At 46.3% G+C, this 12,781-nt stretch overlaps 1 protein-coding gene across 2 annotated transcripts in view; it reads right to left on the bottom strand.

The window, feature by feature from the left end:
• LOC144686545 (nuclear envelope integral membrane protein 1a-like) overlaps positions 1-12,781 on the bottom strand; it is a 60,339-nt gene that overhangs the window by 8,294 nt on the left and 39,264 nt on the right. The window lies entirely within an intron of this gene.

Genomic DNA, 12,781 nt, shown 5'->3' with positions numbered 1-12,781 from the left:
TTTAGGATTCAGATCTAGTGGCACAGAGCTTCTAATATAGCTGCACTGTCGAGCAAATTAAATGTTTTGAATGAACAAGCATAGGTGTGTTTTGTCATTGCAATGCCATGTGACACTTTTCTTTATTTAATCACAAGGGATGCAGGTATGTATTTGTAAAGGAAACTTCATTTTGGAGCTAAAGTTCTAAAATTTTAAATTACTTTCTAAAAACAGGAAATTAAGTTGTAGTATCAAAATATTCAACTGGGATGTTGAACAAATTAAAAACTCAATTTTTATGTTCAGTTTTCATTCAGCAGAACCTGCAAATGCAGCTCTTACAAACCGCTCGTGTGAACCAAATATTTTTTTTCCAGTCTTGGACTGTTCATTGGCAATGGGGCTATACTAGAATCTTTCAGAGTCAGAAAGTAAGTTCTGTGCGTGGAATTTAGTCATCCGACATGGGTCCCAATGGGGGGCCAGGAAGTGGCTGCATTTCTGCTCGCAGCAGTAACGGCTGGCCGACTGCAATTACATGGCAACCAGCCAATAAACGCAGCAGACGTGCGGGGCCCAACCAATTATGCGGTAGGGCGGGCAGGAAGTTGCCAAGCCTGCCATCTCTTGGCAGGGTTGGAGGTCTGGGTGTCATTTTAAACAGCACCCAGACATGCTTGCAGTGCATATAAGCCAGAAGCATCAGTGTTGCAGAGTTTAACAGGGACCCCAAGATCATTACACTGACCCCCCCAGACTCAGCAGTCACATGGCTCAGAGTAGACAACACGTGGCCCCATGGTTCAACGATGTCACCCGACAGGTTCTCCTCCCAGCTGCCCAGGCTCTTCCACACCAAGGACTTCAAGAGATGCTTCTGCCTGACCAAGGAAGCCTGGATGGAGTTTGCAGCAGAAATTAGCAGCTATGGGGTCCACAGGTGCATCTAGGTGCAATGCAGAAAGAGGGTCAAAGGCCTCCTTCGCATCGCCAGGGTGAATATGACACTGTCGTTAGAACAATGGTGCTCCCAAAAGAGCAACAAACAATGGGTTGCAGCATGGGGAGGGACTGGGCAGGTGGGCAAATAAAATGTAAGGCACAGGAGCAAATGCATCATAAGATTTGGATGCATGTGGACCAAAATTAGCAGGCTCATTCTTCCATCGTAGTACAAATGCCATGAGAGTGGAAGTGTGGATGGGTTATCCAAGAGGCCCCATTGTCTGTCAAGCAATTGCATTCTGATGAGCAAGTTAGTTGTCCATTAAGCTGAGACTCATTCTCCCTACTGTCTGCAGGGATAATGACACATAATGCCAAAGAATGTGCAAAGAGTGAAGGAATGCTCATACCTGCAGAGGAAGGGACTGTGCAATTGACTGGAGAGCAGGACAGCCTGGCGATTACAAAGCAGGAGTGCAGAGAAGACAGTGAGGAGGCTTGAACTTGGTGTCTACCACTGAGCTGAAAGGAGACATGCATCTGAGAGGGATGGGAAGAGAGATTGTGAATAATGTGAACCCAATTTTGTGTTCTCCAATGTAGGTCCTCACATTCCAGAGGAACGGCCTGCTCCATCATCTGTGACCTGCAGGCGACCTCTGAGAAGGATGGTGTCTAAGCCTCAGAGAGTGTACTTAACCCCGCACCCTCTACCTGTACAGGTACAGTCACCTCAGGGGGGGTATGCGATCACGGTCAGAATTTAGGTGAGCACACAGACATGCCAGTGCAGCTGATGGAGGCAGTGACAAATGAGGGACCTGATAGTTGGAGGACTTTAGGAGACCAGGCCTGTGCTGAGTCCCAAGCTGATGGCACACCTCTGGTGACAACCACAGAACCTGCTGCAGATTCAGCATTCAGGAACATCTGGCGGAGCTGCCAGAGACATTGTATAGACATGCACGGGTGATGGAGGAGTCCATCCACGTCATGAGTTCTGCCATATCTCAGGCGGGCGACTGCTTGACTTCCTCCATGGTTGGCAACTGTCATGCAGAGCCAGGTTCAGCAGACCACTCAGTGGCTGCCGGATAGGTGACCTGCATGCCATCACTCTTGACCATGGGCTGTGTGCAGCTGTGGCCAGACGAGAGGGGGAGCAAGATGCCCGCACCTCCCTCCAGATGCCCCTGCTCCCCAGTGGTCAAGGAAGTGCCAATGCTCAACAAGAGGGAGGAGAAACATCAGCCTGCCTCTTCTGGGGGCTCCTATTAGTGCCCTCCGAGAGTGAGCAGCCAGTGACCCCAGTGCCTCCAATAGCAGAGGCTAAAAAGATGCACCTGCGCGGGAGCCACTCAGCATGCCAGAGCATTGAGGTCCCAGGCAACCAGAGAATGGTCAACAGGTTCATCTCAGGCAATTGTGGCATCGCACTCAGCTGCACATGAGGTTGAGACAGGCTGATGCCAGCATCACACCACATTGTAGTAACCATAAGCGTAAAAGAAACTAGATGTAGGTGAACAAGGGTTACACCGGTTTCAAACTTTAGATTGCAGTCGATATTAGTGTGTGATTAATTAGCCTTGTTCACTTTATTCATTTGTAGTGGATGCTTTTGTTGTGACCTGGTTAGCAGTGCGATGCTTGCAGAATCAGTAGCAAGCCTGTATGGGTGAAGGCAGTGGATAGAGTGGCTTATTGGCAGACAATAAGGGGCAATGAGGGACAAGCTCCCTGTCGCCCAGAATTCATCCCTGCATGCCTGTAGAGGGCTCAGATAGCTGTGGCATCTAGGAATAGCAAAGAACGCGTGCATCATGAGAGCTCCCTGGGAACCGAGCACACACCTGGAGGATGTCTCCTGTGGTCACACACGAATTGCACATTAATGGAGTGGAACCCCTTTTCTGTTGACAAAAGTTGCAGGAGCCCAGGGAGCTCCGATTGCCACATGTGTACAGTCAATTACCCCCTGCACCTTGTGGAAGCTCACAATGGCACCCAAAGCCCACAGATCTATCGGCCTGGCTCTCTGGATCTGTTCTGAATCGTACAAACTCTTCGGCCCTGAAGAAGCGTCATATAGACTTGAAATGTTAACTCTGTTTCTCTCTCCACAGATGCTGCCAGGCCTGCTGAGTTTTTCCAGCATTTTCTGTTTTTATATCAGATTTCCAGAATCTGCAGTATTTTGCTTTTATCTACGGTAGACTCTGGGATGCGCCATAGCTCTAGGTCAGACTGGCCCACGGTTGGCCCCTCCTGACTTCCCTTAGTGTCTGGTCCTGCTACAGATTGCACCCCCTGTTGCCCTTCTGGCTACTGTTTAACTATACCCAGTTCCATCCTTCTTCTGTGCCATTCCTTCTTTACACTGGGCTCCAGGAACACTGGGTCTCATCCAGTCACCAAGCTCCAGGACCCCAAGACCATCCTTATCCACTCCTAGCGACCGTGGTCTTGCCCGAGCTCACCCTCAATCTCCCGTCAGTGACACCCATCATCTTCTCAGTGATCCTTGGCCTTCACTCAACAACCCTCGACCTCCCCCACGATGCTCCTCAGCCTCCTCTCCCCTCTTCCAATAAGAATACAGTGGTGGCAGGCAGCTCCAACTGGCTCACCTTCCACCTTGAGGGCCGAGTTGCCTGTTCACTGCCAACTTTAACCGGTCGGGAAACTGAAGGCCCATGATTCCAGTGTGCCTCATACTTAATTGCAAAGGTAGAACTGAATCACTAAAAGTTGTAGTTTAATTAATATTACGCACAAGCCCATTAAAATTACCTTCCTGCCACATGCCACTGGTATTGCCTCCTGCTTTGTCCCAGCCAGCGGGATAATTAGGCGCTTCCCTCCCGATGTCGACATGGCGTTTCCTGGGAATTCAACGCCCTCACCTCCAGCCTTGTTCCCCGCTCCCTTGACCAGCATTAAATTCTGCTCTGTCCTATAATGACCGCGAGTGGAATCATTGCCCTGATTCTGAGTTGGGGGTGGGAGTAGCATTTAATAGAATGGGAGGGTAGTGGGTGGGGACTGGCCACCTTCCCACCTCCACCCCAATTAAGCCTATGGTGGGAAGACCTGTGGACAGCCTTTCCACCCAAGCACCAATTGAGGTTTTTAAGTGGGTAATTAGTGTACACCTTTGGGCCTCATTCCACCACTTCTGGTATCAACCCAGTGGCGGGCAGGGTGCTCGCCATACAGGGAACGTAACAAGCAAACTCTGTTGAGGATGCTTATGGGTTCCCAGGGGGCAGAGTCCTCTTTCAAAGGCACAATGCCTGATGAGAGACCCAGCCTTGGGAAGCAGGGTAGACCCCCGAGAGCCACATCCACGCCCTTGCTGCCAACGCTTCCCCACGACCCCCATCCCGTGGCCCCACCCCCGCCATCATTCATCTGTGACTTGGGACACGGCAACGATCCTAGGCCTGGGGTGTGTGCCACATCAGCAGCAGTCACTGCTTTGGCATTCAATGGAGCTGCTGTCCTCTGATTGGCTGGCAGCTTTTGGCAGGTGGGACTTCTGCCCCCTGGGTCCTTCATCCACCAATGACCTATCAAGATGTGGTGGGCCTTCCCTAAAAGAGCTGATGCAGAGCTCTTGCCAGCTCTCCAGCTGGCAGCCGAGACCCCTGTCACCTCCACAAGATGCCACCTCACTACTGCTTTAGTCAAGATTGTTTTTTCTGCACACTTTTATATCAGGTGTGGAGAATACAGAAGCAAAATACTGCTGATACGAACATACGGACAAGGAGGAGTAGGCCATTCAGCCCCTTCAGCCCGCTCCGCCATTTAATAAGATCATGGCTGATCTGATAGTAACCTGAAATCTGCATCCCGCTTACCCCTAATAATCTATCACCCCCTTGCTTACCAAGAATCTATCTGCCTTAAAAATATTCAAAGACTCTGCTTCCACCACCTTTTCAGGAAGAGTTCCAAAGACTCATGACCCACTGAGTGAAAAAAATTCACCTCATCTCTGTTTTAAAAGGGCAACCCCTTATTTTTAAACAGTGACCTCTAATTCTAGATTCTCCCACAAGAGAAAACATCCTCTCCACATTCACCCTGTCAAGACCCCTCAGGATCTTTCAATCAAGTCGTCTCTTATTCTTCTAAACTCAGCGGATACAAGCCTAGTTTGACCAACCTTTCCTCATAAGACAACCCACCCATTCCAGGTATTGGACTGGTAAACCTTCCAATGCATTTACATCCTTCCTTAAGTAAGGTGACCAATACTGTACACAGTACTCCAAATGTGTCTCACTAGTGCCCTTTACAACTAAAGAATAACCTCTCTACTTTTGTATTCAATTCCCCTTGCAATAAATGATTACATTCTATTAGCTTTCCTAATTACTTGCTGTACTTGCATACTAGCCTTTTGTGATTCATGCACTAGGGCACCCAGGTCTCTGTGCACCTCAGAGCTCTGTAATCTCTCACCATTTAGATAATATCCTTCTCTTTTATTCTTCCTGCCAAAATGGACAATTTCACATTTTCCCACATTATACTCCATTTGCCAGATCTTTGCCTATTCACTTAACCTATCTATATCTTTTTGTAGCCTCCTTATGTCCTCTTCACAACTCACTCTCCTACCTATCTTTGTGTCATCAACTAATTTGGCAACCATCCCATCAATCCCTTCATCCAAGTCATTTATATAAATTGTAAACAGTTGTGGTCCCAGCACTGATCCCTATGGAAATCTAAACTAAAAACAGAAAATGCCAGAAATACTCGGTGGGTCAGGCTGCATATCTGGATAGAGAAACAAAGCTAACTTTTCAGGTCAATTACCTTTTGTCAGAATTGAGGAACACACCGGCCTGCCCATTTGAGGTACACATGCTGGGTACAATCAGCTGGAGACTGTGCCAATTAATAAACTTTCTTAATGCAGCAGGACAATGGCTTGGAGATGCAATTCAAGTGGGTGGATTTGAAACAGCAATGGAGTCAAATAATGAAGATAAATAAGGTTAATCTGATTCTAAACAGCATACAGTGTGCCAGTCTGCAGTATATAACCAATCTCTGCTGCATGAGTCATAGGTACACTCGGCTTCTTCAATATGCCAATCTTTTGACGTGAATATCAGTTAAAATCTCTGGAAGCAGTTTGAGCTTGAAGAGTAAAAATTTTCTCAGGATGCCCCAGAGCTGTTTACTTGCCATGAAGCATTGTACATGTTCTCAGTCCATAGCACCCTCGTCTTTGAATCAGAGGGTTGTGGGTTCATGTCCCACTCCTGGAAACCAAGAACTGTGATTGTACTTGAAAGAGTTGCAATCTGTGACTGTTGATAACTCGAAAGAGTTTAAATATGTTTTACTGGTAATCCTTTCTTCACTACAGTCTTGACTGCGTCACAGCACCATCTACAGGAAATCCTCGAGTTTATCACTCCAATTGTGTGCTTCCATTGGAAGTCTCAAGAAATTCATTTTACTGCCTAAAACATTCAAAATAATTTGGACAGCACAAAAATTGAACTAAATTTAGACAGTTTGGTGCTGCAACACGAACACATTTGTGCAGAGGAGAGCCACAGGAGAGCTAGATATCAGCTTGCGCCTTATGACCACCACATATCGGCCCAGATCCCTTGGTCAGCAGTGACGGTGGGGCGATCGCCACTGACTGTGAAGATCTCTTCTTGTTGGTCTTACCATTTTGCAGTCTTCTAGCTGGAACTACAGATCCCTGCTGCATTAGCAACGCTTCAATGCTGCCATCCACAGGGAACACCAGCAAGATGAGCTGCAAAGAGGGGTTTTCCAGTGGGTGAGTGAATAGGTGAGTGGGTGAGGTGCGAGTGGGCAAGTGAGTGGGCGAGGTGCGAGTTGGTGAGGTGAGCAGGCGAGTGAGTGGGTCGGGGGTGATTGGTTGGGTGTGAGGGCGGGGAGGTGGTGAGCTGAGTTTCGCTATTAATCACCGAGTTACACCAGAGATTACACAGTGTAACATTTCTAGGGTAAGTATCCGGGAAAGTAGCTTGCATCTAGCCCAACTCTCCAATCTTGGGATCAGTGTAAGAGACATTCATGGAGGGTCTTGGGCAGCACAAATCAGCATATTGGAACTTTAAATTTCCAGGACAATTACAGCACCTGCACACGTACCAGGGCTATCTCAGGAAGCAGACACGCAATAGCAACTTAGTTTCATTGCATCATGGGGCATAGTGGTAATGTTACTGGACTAGTAATCCAGAGGCCCAGGCTAATGTTCTGGGGGCATGGGTCCGAATCCTGACATGGCAGCTGGAATTTAAATTCAATTCATAAAAAAAAAATCTGGAATTAAAAAAAAGCTGGTCTTGGTAATAGTGACCATGAAACTATTGTCAATTGTCGTAAGGAGCCAATTGGTTCGCCTTTAGGAAGGAAATCTGCCTCTGGCCTACATGTGACTCCAGACCCACAGCAAATGCGGTTGACTCTTAAATGCCCCTGAAAAGGCCCCGCAAACCACTCAGTTGTATTGAACCACTACAAAGCCTACAAAAAGGAATGAAACCAGATGGATTGCCTAGCATCGACCAAGGCATCGGGAAAAAACAAAGGCAAACCCAGCTCTGTCAATCCTGCTAAGTGGGAGCTTGTGCTGCCTCACAAACTAGTCAAGCCTGACATTGTAAACAAAAACAGAATTACCTGGAAAAACTCAGCAGGTCTGGCAGCATCGGTGGAGAAGAAAAGAGTCGACGTTTCGAGTCCTCACGACCTTTCAACAGATGCTGCCAGACCTGCTGAGTTTTTCCAGGTAATTCTGTTTTTGTTTTGGATTTCCAGCATCCACAGTAGTTTTTTGTTTTTATCTCTGACATTGTAAGTATGATTCCATGAATGACTATGTGCCAGACAACACCGTCACCATCCAACAGGACAGTCCCACCAGAGGTGACGACACAGTGATATACAGTCAGGAGGGAGTTGCCATGGGAGTCCTCAACATCAACTTTGGACCCTGTGAGGTCTCATAGCATCAGGTCAAACATGGGCTGGTTACCACTTACTGGCCCCCACCCCCACCCCTTCAGCTGATGAATCAGTGTCCTCCATGTTAAACACCACTTGGAGGGAGCGCTGAGCGCAAGGGCACAGAATGTACCCTGGGTAGGGGACTTCAATCTCCATCAATAAGAGTGGTTCAGTAGCACCACTATTAACCGAGCTGACCAAGGCCTAAAGGGCATGGATGCTAGACTGGGTCTGCAGAGGGTGATGAGGGAAGCAACAAGGAGAAATCAACCACACCTTGTCCTCGCAATCTATCTGCCCATGACAGTGCAGGTAGGAGTGACCACCTCACAGTCTTTGTGGAGATTAAGTCCTGCCCTCATACAGAGGGTAGCCTCCATGTTGTGTGGCACTACCACAGTGCTAAATGGGATAGATTTGGAATAGATCTAGCAACTCAAAACTGAACACCCATGAAGCAGGGCATGCCAGGAGCACCAGGCATACCTAAAAATGAGTTGTCAACCTGGTGGAGCTACAATACAGGACTACTTGCATGTGTCACGAAAGTACAATTCTCATAATGTTATTGTAATTTATTGTAAAAGTAGGTTAATTGTGTGTGTGTGTGTGTGTGTGTGTGTGTGTGTGTGGAAAAGATTTAATTGATTTGGCGACAGCTAGTCTGGAGGCTTCAATTCATCAAAAGGAAGCTAGGTTTGAAATGCTAAATACGTAAATATGGCTGAAGTTTTAGAATGTGAGATGAGGAGAATTTGCATTTTTAGATAAATCAGGGTAGTTTGAATTTCAAAGAGATGGTAGGATGTTACATCTAGCCAGAGAAGCTAGGCCAAGCAGTGTGTTTATTTTTCTCAAAGGTTACTGATGGTATTAGCACCATGAAAAGATTTATATTATGAGAAAGGTAGAGTTCTGAAGGCATAGGGGAACAATGGAATTTGCAGTAAAAGGGAGAAATATGTATAAAGAAGGACAGGCTGTGTGTCAGAGGGGGAGGCATTGTAAGTTCTAACACAAAGCCACCAGTAGTTGTGCATTAAGCTGCTGTATACAGAAACCAAAGCTAGGAAAAGCAATTTTAAATTCTACTGTCCAGGGTATTGTTTTTGACTTGCCTGGATCTGTTTAAATCTATTTTTTACCATTGCCTTAATGGGGGTGTAACTGGAAGCCAGATTAATTAAGGATTTTAGGAGTTATTATATTAGTAATTTATAGACCTATGCATGTGTTTGAAATCTTTTCTTTTGTTAATAAATGTTTAATTTAGTTTTGTAAAAAATCTCTAGAGTCTTGGTGGACTTATTACTACTGAATTCATGGCACACACCTCGAAATAAAATACAAATTGCAAACTCGTTGTGACCTTGTGATCATGTTTCCCTCGTGAATTTGATCCGCCTGGCACACATCATCTGCCGCATCATAACGCATGCCAAACAGTGAAAGCAGCATGCAATAGACAGAGCTAAGCAATGCTACAACCAACGAATCAGATCTAAGCTCTGCAGTCTTGCCACATCCAGTCATTACAATTAAACAACTCACTGGACGAGGAGTATCTCCATCCTCAATGATGGAAGAGCCCAGCACATCAGTACAAAAGACAAGGCTGAAGCATTTGCAATAGTCTTCAGCCAGAAGTGCCGAATGGATGAAAAATCTCAGCCTCCTTCGCAAGTCCCCAGGGTCACAGATGCCAGTCTTCAGCTAATTCGAGTCACTCCATGTGATATCAAGAAACCGCTGAAGGCACTGGATAGTGCAAAGGCTATGGGCCCTGACAACATTTCAGCAATAATACTGAAGACTTGTGCTCCAGAACTAGTTGGAGCCCTAGCCAAGTTGTTGCAGTACAGTTACAACCTGACATCTATCCTATGTGGAAAATTGTCCAGGCATGTCCTATCCGTAAAAAGCAGGGCAAATCCAACCCAGTCAATTACCCCCCCCCCCCCCGCCACACACAGACGATCTGCTCTCGATCATCAGCAAAGTGATGGAAGGGGTTGATGACAGTGTTGTCAAATGGTTCTTAATCAGCAATAGCCTGCTCAATGACACTCAGTATGAGTTTTGCCAGGACCATTCATCTCCTTGGCCTCATTGCACCCTTCGTCCAAACATGGACAAAAAGAGCTGAACTCAAGAGGTGAGGTGAAAGAGTGACTGCACTTGACATCAAGGCCACATTTGAATGAGTATGGCATCAAGGAGCCCTAGCAAAACTGGAGTCAACGGGAATCAGGGGTAAAACTCCCCACTGGTTGGAGTCATACCTAGCACAAAGGAAGATGGCTGTGGTTGTTGGAGCTCAGTCATCTCAGCTCCAGGACATCACTGAAGGAGTTCCTCAGGGTAGTGTCCGTGGCCCAACTGGCTCCTTCATCAATGACCTTCCTTCCATCATAAGGTCAGAAGTGGGGATGTTTGTTGATGGTTGCACAATGTTCAGCGCCATTCGCGACTCCTCAGATACTTAAGCAATCCATGTCCAAATGCAGCAAAACCTGGACAATATCCAGGCTTGGGCTGACAAGTGGCAAGTAACATTTGCAGCACACAAGTGCCAGGAAATGACCATCTCCAACAAGTGAGATCTAACCATTGCCCCTTGATGTTCAATGGCATTACCATCACTGAATCCCCCACTGTCAACATCCTGGGAGTTACCATTGATCAAAAACTGAACTAGGCTAGCCATATCAATACTGTGACTACAAGAACAGACCAGAATCTAGGAATCCTGTGGCGAGCAACTCACCTCCTAACTCCCCAAAGCTTGTCCACCATCTACAAGGCACAAGTAAGGAGTGTGATGGAATACACCACATTCACAGATATTCACTCCCTCCACCACCGATGCATATTAGGAAGAGTGTGGACCATTTACAAGATGCATTGCAGGAATTCACCAAGGTTCTTTAGACAACATCTTCCAAACCCATGATCACTACCATCTAGAAGGACAAGGGCAGCAGATAGATGGGAACATCGCCACCTGGAAGTTCCCCTCAAAGTCACTGACCATCCTGACTTGGAAATATATCACCATTCCTTCACTGTCACTGGATGAAAAGCCTGGAACTCCCTTCCTAACAGCACTGTGGGTGTACCTACACCACATGGACTGCAGAGGTTCAAGATGGCAGCTCACCACTACCTTCTCAAGGGCAACTAGGGATGGGCAATAAATGTTGGCCCAGCCAGTGAAGCCCACATACCGTGAATGAATAATAAAAAATATGTGATGACTGGTGTTTCACAGAAGTCCATGCTGCTCTTATTTAGCATAGAGGTGAATCACCTGGACTTAGATACTGAGGAAAAAAGAACATTTACTGATAAAACCAAATTAGAGTATATGGCAATTTGTGACAAGAATTGTGACGACTGCAGGGCAGGATAGGCTAGCAGCATGGGCAGATAGGGAGCCAATGTAGTTAAATGTGATTCAAGCCATACATTTTGGAAGTAAGAGAAGAAAAAAGAAATATACCCTAAAGGGAGTAAAAGAGCAGAAAAACTTGATGTGCAGACACTAGGTCACTTAAGAAGCAGACAAGTAGGTAAATCCATATAAAAACAACTAAACCCTTCATTTTGAATCCAAAAGCACCAAATACCAAAACAGAGATAATTTAGAACTATCAGTTGTTGGGTGGCAGTTTTTGGCATCCGATTATAGAAAGGACATAAAAGCAATGGAAACAATTCAGCAAGGATTCACCATGATGGTAATGGTGGATGACAGGTCACAGTAATGAAAGGACACTCAAGAAGTTGGGACTTTATTCACTAAGGAAGATAGGGGTGGTCCGACAGAGTTCTTTATTGTTGTGAAGGGTTATTATAGTGAAAATAGTGACAGGTTTTTCCATTGAACAGTGAGACAGTAACTAGGGAGCACAAATTTAAGATAACCTTGAGGAGAATCGAAAGGGAGATTAGAAGATGGTTAGACTACAGAATTCTAAGCCACAAATTACTGTTAAAGAATCTATAAATTGTTCAGGCTTTTCCTTGAAAATCAGAAATATTAGAGGGCAACAATTAGATTAGACCAGGTGCTTCACCTGCTAAAAACACCAGTGTAGACATGTTAGTTCTTATGGCTTTCAAAGGAGGTTTAATTTTTTTAAAGTCACACTGGGAAATCAATGCTTTGGAAACAGCAACTGGTGCAAAGAAAATACCTACAAGGAAAATTCAAAGCCGCTTTAACATTTGTTAAAGAAAATGATCAGCAGTAACTAGCAGGATTGATCTCCGATATAGTTTAGAGCATTTCTATTGATTAAAAATTAAAACTTAGTGCGTACATTTGGGGTATAAATCTATGCATATTTTGGGGGGTATTTAATGGACACGATGGGGCTTTTGCCCGTCAGCTGGAGAGCCGGTGACAGCCCCCCATTGCCTCTTTCTGGGAAGGCCTGGCAAATTAAGCGCCCACCAAAAGTTGATGACCAATCAGAGGCCAGCAGCTCTTCATTGCTCAGCAGCACCACCAGGGTGGCAGTGGCTACTGCCGGTAATACACTCACCCAAAAGCCTAGGCTCTGCAATGGACCCAGGCATAGTGGCTCTCAACGAACTCCCACTTCCTGATGCCAGGTCCCTCAATCAGGTACCGAGTGCCTTTGAAGGAGGGAACCACCCACACACCACCACCTCCCACCCTACCCCCACCACGGGAGCCCACCCCCAACAGGGTTTGATTGTTGGTCTCTCCACTTGATAAGCCCCCTGCCTATGCTGGGTGAACATGGGCAGTAGCAGGATGAGACCCTTAAATGAACATTAATTACCTACTTAAGGGCCTCAATTG

The sequence above is a fragment of the Cetorhinus maximus genome, chromosome 11 (assembly GCF_964194155.1).
Source record: "Cetorhinus maximus chromosome 11, sCetMax3.hap1.1, whole genome shotgun sequence".
In the NCBI taxonomy this organism is placed as follows: Eukaryota; Metazoa; Chordata; class Chondrichthyes; order Lamniformes; family Cetorhinidae; genus Cetorhinus; species Cetorhinus maximus.
This window is presented reverse-complemented; position numbering and strand designations above follow the sequence as displayed.